This window comes from Anser brachyrhynchus (genome assembly GCF_964034855.1).
Source record: "Anser brachyrhynchus genome assembly, chromosome: 5".
In the NCBI taxonomy this organism is placed as follows: Eukaryota; Metazoa; Chordata; class Aves; order Anseriformes; family Anatidae; genus Anser; species Anser brachyrhynchus.
Window position 1 is genome coordinate 2487810 of NC_137699.1, and position 17839 is coordinate 2505648.

At 40.1% G+C, this 17839-nt stretch overlaps 1 protein-coding gene across 17 annotated transcripts in view; it reads left to right on the forward strand.

Moving 5' to 3' along the window:
- Window positions 1-17839, forward strand: part of LOC308195587 (uncharacterized protein) — a 63345-nt gene that overhangs the window by 6955 nt on the left and 38551 nt on the right. The window contains exon 1 of one of the 17 annotated variants that reach the window (XR_013951638.1): window positions 3-13664. The exons of 15 other annotated variants lie outside the window; for them this stretch is intronic. The gene's annotated coding sequence lies outside the window, so the exon portion shown is untranslated. One more of the 17 variants, XR_013951639.1, reaches the window with a different exon arrangement.

Sequence of the window (17839 nt, forward strand, 5' to 3'; positions counted from 1 at the left end):
GTGTGTAGCATGTAACCCCATTCTCTAAATGTCGTTTTAACCATGGGGGTTTCCGAAGTTGAGCTGGGGCCATACTTTGGAGGGCAGTGTTGGAAGTTTTGATATGATGATGATGTAATTCCTAGAAGTACTGTTCTCTAGAAACTGCTAAAACAGGAAGGGCTTTTGAACAGTAATAGTTTGGCATGTAGCGATCTGTTAATGTAGTATTTCAGGAACATGGTGTTAGTTTGCTTGAGGTTATGTTCTATTCCGGATAATTTGTCTGCAAGCCATGTTGGGAAGATATTCTGAGATGTTTTTTGTGTCAAAGGACCTACTACCTGAACGGAAGGAACTCTCCAGTGATTTTTTTGTGTGTGTGCGTGCATATGTGCTGTTCGGCATGTCACCTCCAGCTTGCTTTGTAGAGAGTTTTAACGAAACAGTACATGATGTGAGACTCAAATGCCATGATCCAGGTAATGAACTCAGCCCTGAGAAAGGAAGTTTCTACCTACTATTCAAATAGCTGTTCTAAGACTAGCTGTGTAGCTTGGTAGGTGGCGTTTAAAAGACATGTTGCACCACTACCAGTACATTTTATGCAGAGTTATTAAAGATACGTGTGGATTCTGCATCCTGCTTAGGCTGCGTCTGTGTCAACTCCGAGGTAAATTCAAAATAGTTTTACTTTCCTTTAAGTGATAATAACTAGAGCTTTGCAAAGTCCTAGCAAAAACTGATCTATGCTATAGAAATAGAAGCAAGCCAAAAAGTGGCTGCAGCTGTTGTTAACTACATCATTACAGGTTTTGCTTACATTTGTACCTCTGTGCAAAAGAAGCACTGCAGAATAAACAAATAAAAATCACACAAATGGGAGAAAATAAGTACCGCTAGGTCACTTTCAGCATCTGATTTTCACATTAAAATAGAATTTTTCTGTAACCCGTCCCAGCTCCCCAAAGCATTCTGTATAGATCAGAAATACCTCTGAATCTAATTATGTCAACTATGTCAAAAATGAAATACCAAATCTGCACATACGCTGAATGTGTTGAAATTATGCAGGATAAAAGAAAGTTTGCACATTGTGTTAATGTGACAGAATATTTTGATGTTGTAATTTGCTTAAAAAGCATGTGTAAATAATTGCTGCAGGAAGGTGCAGTGAAGTCAGAGTGACTGTTCGCAGATGCAAATGTTTCCACCTCCCAACCAAAGATTACTGATTCATTTTGCAGTACAGCGTATTAGCAAGCATTGATAGGTATTCACCTTTTTCCTGTTGTTAGCCATGTCTTCTCTGAAAATGTTCATGCTTCTGCCTTCTTGGAAAACATTTTTTCTTTTAATTGTTACTACTGTGAACAAGGAATCTCTTGTGCTCAGAGGAAGGGATAGGATGTTCCTCTCTGTGTTGGTCCTGGGAGTAGTATACTTGCATGCTTTGCATTTCATGCATTACATGTGTCACTGACATGTATGATGTACCGACTGAGACAATAGCTAAGAAAGTAAATAGTAGAAAGTATGACATGACTTAGTATATGACCAACTAAAGAAATTCCCTATAGGTTGCAGGTGAATTGTGTAGGTGACTTCCGTATACATACATACCCCTTAACAGCTGGCTGTTCTGGGAGACGAGCAGTAAGATGAAACCTGCAGTTAGCCCTCTTCCTCTGTGCAGTGGGATAAGTGCATCATCTTAAACCCCTTTTTAAAGATCCATCAGCTACTGTATTTTAAGGATTGTAGCAATAGCTTCAGGTAAGCCTACCATCTTAAACAAGAAGGATCTTTCTTTGCATTACAGCAATACTTCTGGATGTAGCTGTCTCTCAGGAGGGATTCTTTGCTTTTCTCATGGGCAATATTGTAGTCAACCAGAGCATTTCTCAGTGATTACATGAACATAAACAGCATATACTAGATATTACAGTACTTAGTTTGGCTTATACTTAGCTTTCTGAATAGTATTGTCAACAGTGAAAGTATTTGGAGTTCTCCATTTTCCTGGCACGCTGTTTGACAGGTCTGTTACTTTGTTGTCATAGGTAGCAAAATCCAGGAAAATGTGCAACTGAACAGATGTCCTATCTATGGGACCAGGAAAAGGTCTATTTTTAGTTTGCTTTTTTTTTCTCTTGTTCCTGACCTCTTATTTTTGGGGTGAAATCATGGTCTGCTTAACACTTTGGCAAAGCTCACCCCAAGTTCAACTAAGCAGAGATCTCATGCTTCAGGAAGGTTATTGTATCTGTTAAATTGAATTTGAGCTTTGGTAAAAAAGAAAGCAATACTTGCTATTATTATTAAAGTTGCTTTCCTTTTAGTAGCATACTTTGGAATCATGTCCTCTCTGGATCTACCATCATAATTTAAAAAATACTGTGTTTTGGAAAAGGAACAAAAATAATACATTTTAATAACAACGGGATGAAGGAAAAACTTCGGTTGGGTTTGCAAGTGACAACATAAATTGCTTGTAATTGTATGGATTTATGATTTCACAACAGAAATGATGAGATAGTGTTTGTTGCAAGTAATAATCAAGATGAATATATCACGCAGGAATTATTTTCCTGCAGATTCAGCCAGTTTGATGTAGCTCTGCAGTAACGCAGCAACTATAGAAACTGGTTTGTATATCATATGCATTGTGTTCTGGTTATCTGTAAAATATGTACAAAGCTTTTATGTTGAAACCTTCTGCAGTCTTCAGTACACAGCCAAAGGAGTGACCCTGAGATCTTGCTTAGGTGGGTTATGTTTACTATATTAAGCCGTTATTTAAAAAGACATAGCTCAAAATAGACTTGTAAAGTCGAATAGATGCATAACTTACAATGCAGCCTACAGGTTTTTTTTTTCACAGTTTTCTCTAGAACTATTTATAAGTAAAACATATTCCTAAAAGATGTCAGATCGATGTTTAATGTAATGAGGTATATCAAATTCACCACCCAGTATGATCACCAACTGCCCCTTTGAGGAGCGGGAGTTGGACTTCACAATCTCGAACCTTCATGATCTGCCTTCCCACCTCAGTCTTTTTGTGACCATGACAACTTTCCTTGGGTGTAGAGGAATAAGAGGGTGCATGCTGTTTTCCTAAATTCAGACTTGCCTTGCTTCTAACTTCTAGTGGTTACTATGCTTTCTTCCACCAGGTTAGAAAGCCCTTTTCTACCTTCTGTTTTGTTCCCAGTGTAGTATGCTGATATAGTAGTGAAAGCACATGTTTCTGAGAGCGCTTCTGCTATAAAGCAGTAATTCTAATAGCTTTTTCTTCTGAACTACCATCCTTCTACAAATCTGGCCGTAGCCTGTTAATATTGCTGTCAGTAATACTAAACATTTTAAGATGGACAGCTCTTTTCATAGAAAAAGGAGATAAACTTAAGCAGGTGTATGTTTGCTCTCCTGAAGTCCCATGCTGTGAGGTATCCACCTGGATACGTAATGCAACTCAGAAACATCCTCATGTCCAGGATCCAGTGCAGGGCTGAACTTGATGGATCCATCTGGTAGTTACAGACTAGCTAAACGGTTTGAATCCAATAAATTCTTTAAAAGCATAGAGAATTTAAGATCCAGTATTCTGGTTCAAGTCAAACTCTAGTGAAGCCATGTGATGTAACTTAGACCATTTTATGGTGAAGAAATTTAGTATTCCAAATATTTCTAAAAGCTAGTTAGTGTTTATGTAAGTTTGACAGTCTATGTAATGCGACATACGTCCTGTTCTAGCTTGGTTGTCAGCGTGGCTTGCCAGCAACATTTTTACTGTGGGAGTAAGATACGTAATACTTTAAAACTCAGTTTTGCCAATATCTCTCTGTCTCAGACCCTTTAGATGGAGACTTTTCATATGGTTTAGATTCACACACTGCTTTGTATTGGGCTTGGATTTGTATTGATCAGTCCTAGAGTCCTGCTTAAGTCTTCTAGTCTATCCTTACAATGTGTCACAGACATAAAATTGCTATGTAAGGACACCACAAAAATGCTTCTGTCTTTGGCAGCTGTGCTTTGCGTGTCGGAAGCATTTATTTATTTTACATTTTTTCCTTTTGAGTAGCCATTATTTAGACTGTAGTAACAGTAGCAGTTCGTCACTTTAACTCTGGCTTTAATAAAGTTAAAACCATTGCTTCTGAAGGATATGAGGCTCTGTTCATTGGAAAGAATTTGGCAATTTTTGTGCACAAAGCAGCTCGTTCTTACACAGGGTAAAAAGCCTTGTTCATTATAAATTCTCTAAGACCTAGAGTTATGTCGGTTGCTGTAATTGCTATGAAGGATGATACAGCAGCAAGAATGCACCAGGTATAAACAACTTGTTTTTTTTAGGTTTGTTTTGTTTGTTTGTTTTTCCCTACCTGTGCCCCCCTTTGCTGACATACAGAGCAAAAAGGATCTTCCTGGTGTATATGAGCTCTACTAGCTAATGCCTGAATTGGTTCTATAAGTGTGTTAAAACACTGAGCTTCACAATAATCCCAAGCAGCGCTACAGGCTGGGAGAAGAGTGGTTGGAAAGCTGCCTGGCAGAGAAGGACCTGGGAGTATTGGTTGATAGTCGGCTGAGTATGAGCCAGCAGTGTGCCCAGGTGGCCAAGAAGGCCAACAGCATCTTGGCTTGCATAACAAACAGTGTGGCCAGCAGGGCTAGGGACGTGATTGTCCCCCTGTACTCGGCTCTGGTGAGGCCGCACCTCGAGTACTGTGTTCAGTTTTGGGCCCCTCCCTACAAGGAGGACATCGAGGTGCTCGAGAGAGTCCAGAGAAGGGCAACGAAGCTGGTGAGGGGTCTGGAGAACAAGTCTGACGAGGGGCGGCTGAGGGAGCTGGGATTGTTCAGCCTGGAGAAGAGGAGGCTCAGGGGTGACCTTATTGCACTCTACAGGTACCTTAAAGGAGGCTGTAGCAAGGTGGGGGTTGGTCTGTTCTCCCACATGCCTGGTGACAGGACGAGGGGGAATGGGCTAAAGTTGTGCCAGGGGAGGTTTAGGTTGGATGTTAGGAAGAACTTCTTTACTGAAAGGGTTGTTAGGCATTGGAGTAGGCTGCCCAGGGAAGTGGTTGAGTCACCATGCCTGGAGGTCTTTAAAAGACGTTTAGATGTAGAGCTTAGGGATATGGTTTAGTGGAGGTCTTGTTAGTGTTAGGTCAGAGGTTGGACTAGGTGATCTTGGAGGTCTCTTCCAACCTAGACGATTCTGTGATTCTGTCATTAACATCTGTGAGATCATCTTTCTCTTCCTCCCTGTCCCCAGAAAAAGATCACATACTTTCTCATGTGCTGAAAACTTAAAAAAAAAAAAAAAAAAAAAAAAAAAAAAGTTGGGAAATTGTTACATTTGCATTAGAAGAAATACTGGTGTTTTTGGTGTTTCCTTCGTTTTTCCAAAGACACAAATTCAAAGGCATCAAGTAAGCCTTATGATTTAAAAAAAAAAAAAAAACCCTTAAAAGCATAATTAAGTAATACAGTGTTAGTGTTAGACTTCTGACATTTTTAGAATGTCCTCCAGAAACTTCAGCAAAATATTCAATCTCAATATAACTTTCATACTAGCAAATGATCTGCACTGCATGCTCTTTGATAAAAACAAGTAATCATAATTTCTCACTTCATAATTCTTAAAAAAAAATAAATAAATAAAAATAGTTCTTATGAGGACTCAAAATAATTCCTATTTAACTTGCTTAAGTCTCCCACATATCTTCCCAGATGACAGCTATTTGTTTTTATGCCAGATTTTAAAGTAGCTGTAAGATTGGATTCCAAAATGTCAATGCCATTTTAGAATATACGTCAGATTTGGGGCAGGGGATAGGGATGGAGGGAGCAAGAACAAGAACATAGTTTGATTTCAGAGAACTTTGCCACATTCACGTGGTTTGGGACATACCTGAGATCATGTTTCATTAGCTTTTGGTAATAAATTGAGTTTAGTTCTACTCTTACAAATTATGCTGATCTAATCTTGTCTAGATGATTTTTCTCCCTTAAGAACTTACTCCATCCCCCATATCCAAAGATTAAATATATTGTTATATTGGATATGGATATTTATTCTTCAGCAGTGCCTTGTGAAATCTTTCACAATGTGGTTTACTTGGGAGCAAACCATCTGCACCTAATTCTGTTTCTTGTTTTCAATTTGTTCAGGAACTATTATTATGAATTCTTCAATGTGAAAATGGTTAAAATGTTGTAAAAGCCAATGACTTCGTCCTCTTTTTGCCTTTATCAGTAACCTTATTTAGTGAACAATGTTGCTTGCTGGGATATGTGAGTAGATGAAACTTTCTTCAGTGATTACCCAGACTGATTCCCGTAGTGTTTGTGGCTGAGATGGTCGTAGTTCACAGCTTCTACCAGCAGCCCAGCTTCCTCTGTGTTCTCTGAGCAACTGACACCTACCCTGCCCAGAAGCAGAAAGGACAGTAGAATAGCCATACTTCACTTCCTTTCTACTTTTGACAGTGAGGCACCCTTCGCGGTTCAGTTACCCAGACATTGGTTTTATTTTTATTTGGTTTTGTATGGATCTTTCCTATGGTAGGAGGGGAGAACAAGCAAAACCTTAAGATGTACCATCTTTCTTTAAAACTATCCTTATTCTAGAAAATTATTCCAGAGTCATCTGGGAAGTGAAGGAGTTTTTTCCTGCATAATACTCCAGTGCTTGCCCTCAAACCTAACATGCCTGGATATTCCTCATCAAGTGTCACTGACTTTGAAGGCTACGAAGAAGTGAAGAAAAAGTTGTCAAATTAAACACATTGGTACAGGACTAAGTAGGCATCAGAGGGGAAGCTGTATGAAGTCTTCAGGCAGTTTTGCTTTTGATTAGTGTACAGTTCTATCCTGATCTCCTGAGCCATTTGTGCTCCTGTTCTCACCTGCAATATTTGTATGGGGCTTACTTGTATAGGTGCTGTAAGCCTGAGAAAGACTGCTCTTCTAATTAGGTACCAGCTTTACACAGCGTATGTGATAGTTTCCAAAGAAGCTTACCTCATGTGGCAGGGCATTTTCAAGATGAACCTTTTAAAATCATGTGTGCTCAATCTTCTTGTGAATTAGAACATGAGAATCTCGAGCAACATTGAGAAGCATGGAGGCATCCTGAGGGAAACAATAGGTAGCTTAAGAGCTCTATTTTTCCACTTATTCGTGGAGAGGAGATAGTGATACTCATTCTGTAGCATAGATATGTTGTATGGCTGAAGGTTTCCTTAATACTAGAAAGTGATAGATCTTCTGGGAGAGCTCTAATGAAAGTCTATCGATAGACTGAAGCATTTTATTCTACAAAAGGCGGTGTATGTGTTGGGGGTGCACGGGGACTGATAGTCTACAGGTTTCAACAGCATAACTGTATGTTGCTACTGTCCTGTTTCCTAACTAGGGGAATGCTGGACTCTGCTGTATAATTTATGAAATGTACATTTTCTTATATAAAATGCAGAAATGCCCTTTATTTTTTAGGACAGGAACTTGGATTAACTGTCTGCAAATTTCCTTTCAGAAAGTCATGAGTGATTTCTAACCATGTGGTGATTTTCAAAAACATCCAGTACTGCAACCTGAAATGCAGCTCTAGTACAGAGCTTACTTTTAGTGTTATTCTAGTATCTTTTCTCAAGGGTAAACCTCAGATATCATTAGGTAGGTTATCGAACAAAAATACCGTGACCATATCAGCAGAGGGAAGTGCACATTCTTCTGCTCTGTTTTTATTTATAGCTTGATAATGAATTCGGAATTGTATTTAGCTTTCCACGGAGCCACAGTTGTGAGAATAGATAGAAATGCAAATGTTCTTGTTGAAAGCAGCAGCGAGTATGTTTTTCGCTTGTTAACTCAGATGGAACTTAATTATGCTGGACATATATTTACTGCTGTTCTGAACTGAGGTCAGCAAGACCTGGCATTGTCAGAGTAGTTTTTGATTTGGTTACTACAAAATGATTTATATAGGTGAAAGAAAAACTTGTTTTTGTTTTGAGTCCTGGGCCTCTTGATACAATTTGATTAGTATCTTGAGAGCATAGTTCTTGGTATATTCAAAGTATTTAATTATAAATCTCTGTCCTTTACATTTCTGCAAACTAGCTTGATAGATGAAAACTTCTACTTATAAATATTTTCTCTGTTTAAGAGAGATTGCAATTGTGTATACCCTGATTCCGTTCAAGTTCACTGTAGAGAAAGTTAGAAATGTGCATCAGTTGGATCCAAACTTTTTCAAATTTCAGGAATTCTCCTGAACGCATCCAGGGATTCGAGGGGAAGGAACTGTGAAGTTCAAGTTCAGACCCAAATGTTTGTAAAGAAAAGGCACAAGTTGTAAGCCCTGTGATAAATGCTGTGATGAGGGAGAGATGTCCAATTAGAGCTTCTTGAAGTTCACTGTTAATGATCATAATAGTTTATCAGACTGCATTAATATGTATGTCACGAATCATCTTGAATCATGAAACTGACCATTTACTTCCAGGAAAGGAAGTTTATGGGGCAAAGCAATCTTGTTTTTCCATATATCTTTTCACACCCAAGAATGTTCTGGCACATGCCTCGCAGCCTTTCTGCAGTAACAGGCCCAAGTCACAGTGAGCAGAAAGCACAATCAGACTGTGCCCTTGATGAGGAAGCTGATCTTTTTGTTATACCATGGTTTGTCTAGAGAAGCCCAAGCCTTGTACTCCGAGGGTGGCATTTTCCTTATTTATTTGTTCTTTGTTTAACCCTGCATTTTTATGTGCTGGCTGCAAGTCAGTCATTGCTCAGCCAGCAGCTGTACTGGCCAGTTTGAAGAGTCACTAAATTGAACTAAAATGTTAGTTTGTTCGTTTTTAAGCTTCCAAGGATTTCCAGCAGTAAATCTGGAAAATGCATCTAATCCCACTGAAGCATTCTTCAGCTTTTTTGACATGAAGGATCACGTGGTGGCCATTGTGATTTGTGTGCGGCGGTGGAGTCTCTGGGACACAAACCAGTGATTAGGAGCTGTGTGATTTGGGGGGAAAGGGGAGAGTTTGTTTGCAGTTTCTGGGTTAGAGAAGGAAGGCAGTTAAACTTCATATTAATGAACTGGCTAGAGGAAACAGACCCAAAATCCAAAAATCCTTCCAAATATTAACTTTTTGTTGATGGTAGAATTTGTTCAGTTTATACACCTGCTGCAGAAGTGCTTTTTTGTTGGAAGTTGGCTTATTTCCAGAGATGAGTATAAGCCTCTGGGCAATAAGAGAATAATAAAGAGAAACAAAAACAAAATTGCAAGCATCTGTCCATGATGATTTATTCGCGTTTTCATCCACATTGAAAGCAAATGTTTTGATTAATTGCTGCAAGTTTACTTCTCATGTTTTCCTTAACATTTTTCTTTATTATTAGATTTACATCTTAATACAAAGTCTACTATATATTTAGATATATTGTTATGCTTATAACAATATAATCAGAAACAAAGATGAAATTTGAGATAGCTACTAAGATACAATAAATTAATGGTTATCAAATTTGTTTTCAGATCCCTAGTGCCTCTTAACTTTGAAAGGCAGAAAAACAAAATTTCATCAGAATTTTCTTTTTCTTGTCGTAGATGGTAGTTTCTGTGGTGCTAACAGGAAGGTTCATGATGGCAGAACTGAAATTGGGAAGAAGGGGGGGGGCGGGAAATAGTTGTGATTTCTTAAAATGAAATGAAAGACATCTTCTGGCATTGTACTATACCTTTCTGTCTATAGATATGTTACACAATTTAATCTTCTGGCTCAAGAATGATCTTGCCAAATAAACCAAAGAGGGATTTGAGAACTTTGGTCCGATGCTGTAATTCCTTGTGAACTTAGACTCTCTGGCTGGTGCAGGAAAACTGGAAGGCCTCTGTGAAGAAGCAAACAGATCTCTTGCTAGGCTTTTTATTTATTTATTTTTAAGTGTTCTGAACTGGTGCATCCAGTTTGGGGCAGAAGCTAGGGAAAATCTGAAGTGTTATTACCTGAAATCTTATGAGTTGTTTCCACAAAATTCATGCAGTTATATGTTTCATATACTGGAAGAAATATCAGCTGTTGGGTGCTTCTCTTTAGAAAAATGCCCAGCTCCTAACATCCGTTCTGATCTGCCCTCTCTAAGAGCTTTCACAGTTGCTGATGTGAAAACAAGCAGCTCTTTTCCTGAGGATCTGAAATGAGCAGGGTGACGCTTCCTTTTTTCTTCTGTCTTGCTGGGAAAGGGTAGCTGGCTATGGCTGCATGCACCAGCTCCTGCCCGCTGTCTTTCCGAGGGGACCAGCCTCTGTTTGGCCCTTCTGATGTGCAGAGGGGACTGCAGAGGCAAGTTGCGTCCGGGCTTACCTTTGCTCTCATGGACAAGCTAAGCAATTCTCCCCGACTGTTGTGATCCACCGGAAGTAGCTCTAATTTATTTACATGAATAGCACATCTGACTCTCCTGTTTGCTGTCTGAAAAGCTGGATCCCATTTTCCATGGCCTCACTCCTCCCTTCCACCCCCGCTCTCTCCTCCTTCCCCCAGAGGAGGACAGCGCTGCCATACAGCATAGCAATCCTCAGTGCTGGAAGTGGCCAGTTCAGGACAACTGGAAAGGAATTTGAGCCATTACTGGAATTCTAATCTCAGACTCTTCTAGAAAAGAGCTTAACAGCTTTTTGCTTGTCCTCTTGGGTCTGATGTTTGACAGGAAATGAGTTTGAAGGGTTCAGGAGCAGGTCACAGAACTCCCCTTGCTGCCAGCTGCTCTGCCGACCTTAACAGTGTGTTTGCAGAAATCTGATACACTTGCTTATTATTAAAGCCTTTTCTCTGAGAAAAGTTACTTCCAAAGCCAGGTCCTACCAGACGTATTGCTAGCATATTGCATCTTTGCCTCTCTGAATTCTTCTCCACTGACACTTGTTATGACCTAAGACTCTAGCCATGTGAAAAATGCTGTTTTGTAATTCAAGGCAGAGTGAACAATTGTGTTTGCAGGCATGTTTATGTTTGTCTTTTGCAGCACTTACTTTGTTTGTCCTTCATTTGCCCATCTGTGGGATCTCAAAGAAACACAGATACTTTCCTGATCTCACATAATTAACGTTAGACTTCATGAAATACCTCAGATCTGGTCTCAAGAAAGTAATTTTAATGGATGGGCCATTTCCTGTGTAGCAGCTGAGAAGTATATTCCCAAGCAAATTTAAAAATAAAGCAGCCTCCATACTCTCTTTGAATCCTACTGGCAAGTGAGTGTTGTTCAGACTAGTACGAAGTTCAAATAGGCCGTGGAGACTGATGGCACGTCCTTCTTTCTTCATCACGTTTCTGATTTAGAAATTGCTTTTTTAAAATCAAAAACATCATAGCAGGGCAGATCAGATCACGACAGTGTGGAAGCCCAGTAAAGAGCTACACTGGCAGTAATATTGCAACTAATACTGAAAAGCTGTAGCAGAAGTACCCTTGATCACCTGCTTTGGGAGTGCTGTGTCTTCCTAAGAGGACAGTTTAGCAGCTTCGTGTGTTTCCTGTACAAGTACATGTTTATAGAGGGATCCTTCAACAAGCCTGCCATTTCTACCCAGGAGGCTCGGTTTTCCCCTCTTCTGCCCCATTACCCAAGAAGTATAGGTGCTTTTGCAAAAAAATAATTAAAGAGGTTAAATGAAAATAACACAAAATATATCAAATAAATTGGTTATATCACTGCAATTTTAGCATCTTTGTCTTTTTATTTCTCTCTCAGCTCATTGCTTCAGTACGAATTTGGCTTATCTGCAGTTTCTGCTGCTTTAATATGTTGATCAGTTTGTGTTTCAGTTCAGCCTTCTCAAGTGTCTGCTGTCTCTCCAAATCAGTATGTCCTGGGAAATTAAATGTGTGCAAATATACTGACAAAAAACAGACACACGGAATACAGAAATGTACCATTATTTTGACTTTTTAGTTTAACTGTTGAAAAATCTTCCACAAATCCTGAGAAATAACTGAAACGGGCTTGCAAGCTCAAAAGAACTATCATTCCTGGATAATGGCTGCCTTGGCACTAATCATTCGTGGTTCCTGCCCCGGTTTGAAAATGACTATGTAAGCCAGTCTACTATGAAATGCAGAGTTGAACAGTAACCCCCTGATTCAGCAGAATGATTACCAGACTTGATAGCAATGAGTAAAAATAGGGTGTTCTTTCTGTTTCAGCACCATATATATACAATACTCTATAGAATGGGAAGGCATAGGCACAGCCAGGAATTAATAACAAGTAGGATTCTGACTCAAAATATTTCTGGTTTCCTTGTCTTCCTTAGAGATTCTTAAAAGCCCATCTTACTGTCCCTAGCTACACTATTTGAGAGAAGTTACTTCTATCTTAACAGAAGATTTCTTAGGAGAATACTTTTGTTTGTTTTCTTTTTGTAATTGCCGAAGGATGCCTTAGTGAGATAGGCTTTATTAAATGATCTCCTTCCATAAACCGCTATTTTTGAGGCCTGTTTTGAGGAGAGACATGGGGCATGATTTGTGTTTCATAATTATGAACAGTTTGTTATAAAGAAATTAATGTATCTGTTAGTACATCAAAATTGAAGTTGTAATGATACCTCTGTGGTAATGTTGGACCTATCTGGAAGAGGATCTGAATGTTTCAGCTGTCCAAAGACAAATGTTTGGTCTCCAAAATAAAAAAAAAAATAATAAAAATAAAAATGTTCTAAATTAATAAATTGCTTCTGTCTCATACCTTGAGAATATCATATCCTTCTCATTTTGGTACGGAAATGGAAAAGCTGATTTGTATTCATCTGTAGGTACCATCAGAGATGGGAAATATGGTGGAAACACCAAAGAGACTAAAGTTTGGCGTAAGTACAGCAGAGTGAAAATGAAGCAATTGGAGGATAGCCAGTTTAATGTTAGAGGAAGAGAGACAAAACCTCATTGCAGTAATCTGATTTTTACAGCAGGTGTATAGTGACAAAAGCTAATAGCCTGGTTCTGGGTTACTGGTGACCTGCTGAGACAAGGACACAATACAAGGTCCTTTAGACCATTTTAAATTGGCAGTGGCTTTGTAAAGGTGTGAGAATCCAAACATGCCAACTCCTTAGTAAAGGGATAGTCAACCTTCCTGACCACTAAACGAAAATATCTGTGACAGGGGCCACAGGACTTGTTCTATATCTATATATTCAAGATCTGAGGAAGGAGAATCAAAAGTTGCTCATAGATATGAGAGAGCAGTAGCTCTGTAGAGGCCATATCTTTCTGTTGCAGAGGCTGGGATTCTGCTTACAACTTCACTGTAATCCCTGGCTGAGCACAGCACTGTTGTGGTGCTGTTCTCTGGACGCTGCCCTGGAAGCATCAGCCCCACAGGTTGCCTTCACTGCCCATGTGAACATAACTAGCTACCTTTTATCATTCTGTTGTTCCTCTGCATTGTAAAAAGTTAAGTGCAGCTTTTAAATTCCTCTCTGCTTGCTGACTCTTTCCTTAAATTTTTAGATGGGTTAGCAAAGTATACTGAGACAAACATGAAAAACGAAGTTCAGCCTCAGAAAGGTTAAAAACGGGAATGTTTGTAGAGGACCTTCACAGCGCAGGCAAATGCTTGACCCAGTGAAGTCACCTGGAATTGCTTCACTGCATAAGGTATTGCTTTCGGGGTTTCTTTTGCTTATGTTTCATGGTTTTGTTTTTCTTAAAGCAGAGCATTCCATTTTTACCACAATGGAAGCTGAGAAACCAGTACTGTTCTTGACTGGGCCTTTGTTTCAGAATGTTCATATCTGAATAAAAAAAAAAAAGAAGTGTGACCCAAAAGATAATAACGATTCCAAGAAACATAAATTTTCCACTTCTGGACAGAGTCCTGAAAAAATTTGCTTCTAAAGGCAGAATTTCAGGGGAAACTCCAAATTAGAGTCATCATTGACTCACAAGCCAAACAACTGTAAATGATGAATTAAAAGCAGTTTAAGACAAATCTACATACAAATTCTCCAGTCATTGTCATATACTATTAACTTTTCACATTAGAAGGTTCTCCTCACTGTTGTAAAAGAGCTACACAAAAATCAGAGGAAACAATGACCTCAAATTGCACATTTGATAACACTTTGTTTACAGTTCTTCAGGGTGGAGGGAAGGAATGGAACGCAATTTTCTATTGTCACCTCTAGTCATCCTGCGTGTGATAACAGTAAGTGGGTAGAAAAATTGTTAAATGCAATTGCTATTTTCTTAAATTAATGCTATTCATAACAATTCATTCTTGAGTGAAGAGGTTATATTCACTGAGTTTTTGCTGTCTCGTGGGGTCTGTAATTACCTTAAAGGAAAATGCTGTCTGTTTGTTTTTTTTTCTGAAACAAACTTGGTTCTCCTTGCACAGCTACTTTAGTAATCATCTCTTGAGGCCTGATCAAAAAAACCAGTGGAGCTGTAGTGGGAGTCATTTCATTGACTTCAATAAGCTCTGGATCAGACCCATGGGGAATGAAGAATGACTTTCTCCTAATCTCTTAAATTCTTCTCCTCTCTTGTTCCAAAGCAATTACAAAACTGGTGAAATGGAAGGAATAGTTTCTCTTGGTCTCGTGCTCTTCATCAATCTTCGGGTTTATTTTAGGCTATAAATTGCCCTAATCATGGATGCTTTCTTGTTTTTCACTTACAGTGTTTAGCTGCAGAAGGCCAAAATGCATGTTTACTGCCCTTCTGCAGCTGCTGTTGTACTGAGTTTGTTTATCTGCACAGTGCCTGTCTGCTGTGGCTTCTTAGGTATTTCACAATCAGAGAAGCTCAAAACTCTTTAGTAGGGTTTTCAGATTGATAAGAGAACCAAACCACAATGTTCTGGGAAGGAATCTATCACATTGAAAAAGGTCGTTTATTTGCTGCTTTTGTAAAGGCATTGCTGAGGGCCAGCATCATAATAGCAATTTTCTGTGGCTGTGTTGTCTTGCGGCACTGCGTGTCCCACTTCATTGTTGGCAGAGCACAAATGTGTGCAGCAAATGGTTTGCTTAAGGGTGAGTCCACAATACTAGTAAGATGATACATGCAGTGGTTTTATATAGTCGAACTGTATATCCATAAACATTGTGCAGTCGATACTGTGTCATTCTACAGGCAAAGTAGTTTTAGGTATGTATCACTACAACTGTCTGGCATTGCAGTGTTTCCAAACAAGTGCTGAGGTCTTTAGCAGGCTTCCCAAGATGCGGTACTGTACCCCTGCTATGTAAGATTCTGAGACTTCACATGCTGTGCATTGTGGCATCCAGCTGAAAGATGATGGAATTTTGAGGCTTGGAGTGAAATTTAAATTCCCATGGTTCTTCTTATCTGACATCCATCTCTTTTTTTTGCAACCTAGCCAGCGCCAGTTTCAAAACATTGGCAAGCACTGAGATGTTCATGGCGATGAATATAAACAGGCAGTTGCAAACATGTCTGAAGTCATGCAAAGTTTTCAGGACCAGGGCAATAAGGGCAGCCAAGGAGGAGCCTGACACCAAGCACACAGACTGCCCCCTGCCAGGCCAGCCTTGCTCAGTGGAGTGTGGTCTGTCTTGGGCAACCAGTGATGACTGGTAGCAGGTTAGTTTCACAGATCTGGTATTACAAATTAAGGTAAAATCCCCCATGATCAAAGTCCTCTTCAGAGCATGTACAGAAGTCATTTGAAGGGACAGCAGGGGATTCATTACATGAAGGCAGTTCTCCCTTTGACAGCAAGAGCATCATGCTCCTCCATCCTTAAACAACCTACAAGTTGTTCGCTGACTGTGCTGGGTAGAACGGCTGCCTGGCTGTTGCATAGGAGCTACGTGCAGCTGCCGTGAAGACATTTTAGGCTGAGCAATACATAAAAGGTACTTGCAAGTCTGTGCATATGTAAGTCCCCAGGTTGTTTGATTTGGATGATATGGTTGCTTATGCTTGAAGCCCTGGGAATAACTCCACAAAGAAGGACCAAGCCTGCAATTGCTGTGAGAGTTTTTATGTATGCCTGTATTAAAGCATAAAGATCCTAAAAAGTCCCTTGTGCCATGCTCAGGTTCCTACATCCATGTGTGCAGCTCTTGCCCTTGCAATACCTCTGGCTGTGTCCCCCACTGCTACTGCAGAGGAGAGACAAGCTTGTTTGCTTTTTGCCTCCGTGTCAGGGAAGTCACCACCAACATTTACAGCAACTGCACAAGCTCTTCTACACAATCTTTTGTGAAAGAAGGAGCTGCAGCCATATGCACCGTATGGGGTGCCAAGGCTAGCAGACCCTGAAGGCAGACTTATCCTATAGTAGTTCAAAACACTGAGCAAATGTTGCTATGACTGGACCACAGTCACTCATGCTCCTGCTTTGAGGATTAGGACTGCTCATGGAAAAATGTGTGTTGTGCTTTTTTTGGAACTCATCCCACATGTTCATGTTGTGATGTATAGCCTCCGTCCTCCCCTTAAGTGTGTGGCTGGAGTGGTGAACATGCAGAAATGCTTTATATGGGGGAGGGTTCATGCTTTGTACAAAAAGAGATTTCTAATAATAAACACATTTTGTGTGGGGGTGTGGTGAGTTGTTTGTTTGCTTGGCTTTGGTGTTTTTTCTAAAGAAATTATTTGTGAAAGTTCATAAGCGTTTGTCCTCAATGCACATTGATTACTGAATGCTAGGGATAAGCTATCCTGCTGCTAGGGAGACAGCATTAAGGGCTGTCAAAGTGCCTGGAATGCTCTTTGCCCTCACCTTGTGCAGAAATGCATGACAGCAGGCCAGACAGCAGCGTGCAGCATACTTGGAAGAAGGTGGTTATAGAAGCAGGGGCATGCAGAGGATGCCCGGGCTGCAGTGTGCAGGCTGTGGCAGACTCCTAGCATCTGAGTCCCTGGGCTGGAACTTGCTGCTGACTCTTCAACCTCTGTAGCAGCTGCGTCTGCAAGGCTACTTCTCTCTCCCCTGTTTCACTTCTGGAACCCTTTCCTCCACTGCTGCGTCTCTTTATTCGCCTCCTGGGATGTCCTTGTGAGCATTTTGAACGTGTCGTCATCTCTGGAGCTCTTCTTTTTCCTACGTAGATTGGATGAGTATTTGCTTAACGACAATAGCAGCCCTGTCCTTAGTTGCCATGAGATGTCAGCTGTTGGGGGGAAGGAAAAAATGAGCCATTGTAAGAATGATGCTTTCATGCCAACTGGAACAAAGAGCTTGGGTTGCTCCCCCTTCCCCCTTTGTTTCAGCTTTCTGGTTCTTCCCAGTCTTGGAGACAGCAGGACACTTTCAAAACTCTCTGCCCCTGAAGAATGGGGGATATCAGTCTACCTTGGAAAGAGGAGTTTAGAAAAACTCAGTGCAAAGCAGGCTAATGTCTGTGTCTGTTCTTACAGAGCATGTTGTGGCAAAGGGAAAACAATGGTGCCTGCAGAGGCAAGGTGATATCTGTATGCACGCTGATACTGGCTGTCCTTACTTGAGCAGGTATCTGTTTCCCAGAAGTTGGACAAATGTAGCTGTTGCATTGGAGTGGAAGGACAACACTCACTCCAAATGGTACAATCTGTATGAGTCACTTTGAGAGAACTGCGCTGCTGTGCAATTCTCTTCCCGAATTTAGATTTCCTTAAATCTCTTTTTTGGTTCTTTTACCTTTCCCAACAACTGCAGTCAGCATGAATTGCAGAACAAAGTTAAGTGACCCAACAGTCCAGAAAGAGGTATGTGAAACCCTAGTTGCGCCTTGAATCATTTGTATTTTTGCAATCTCTGGCTGTTTTTTTGGTTGGGGGGTGTTGTTTTTTTTTTTAAATCCTTAGTAGTTTTTTTG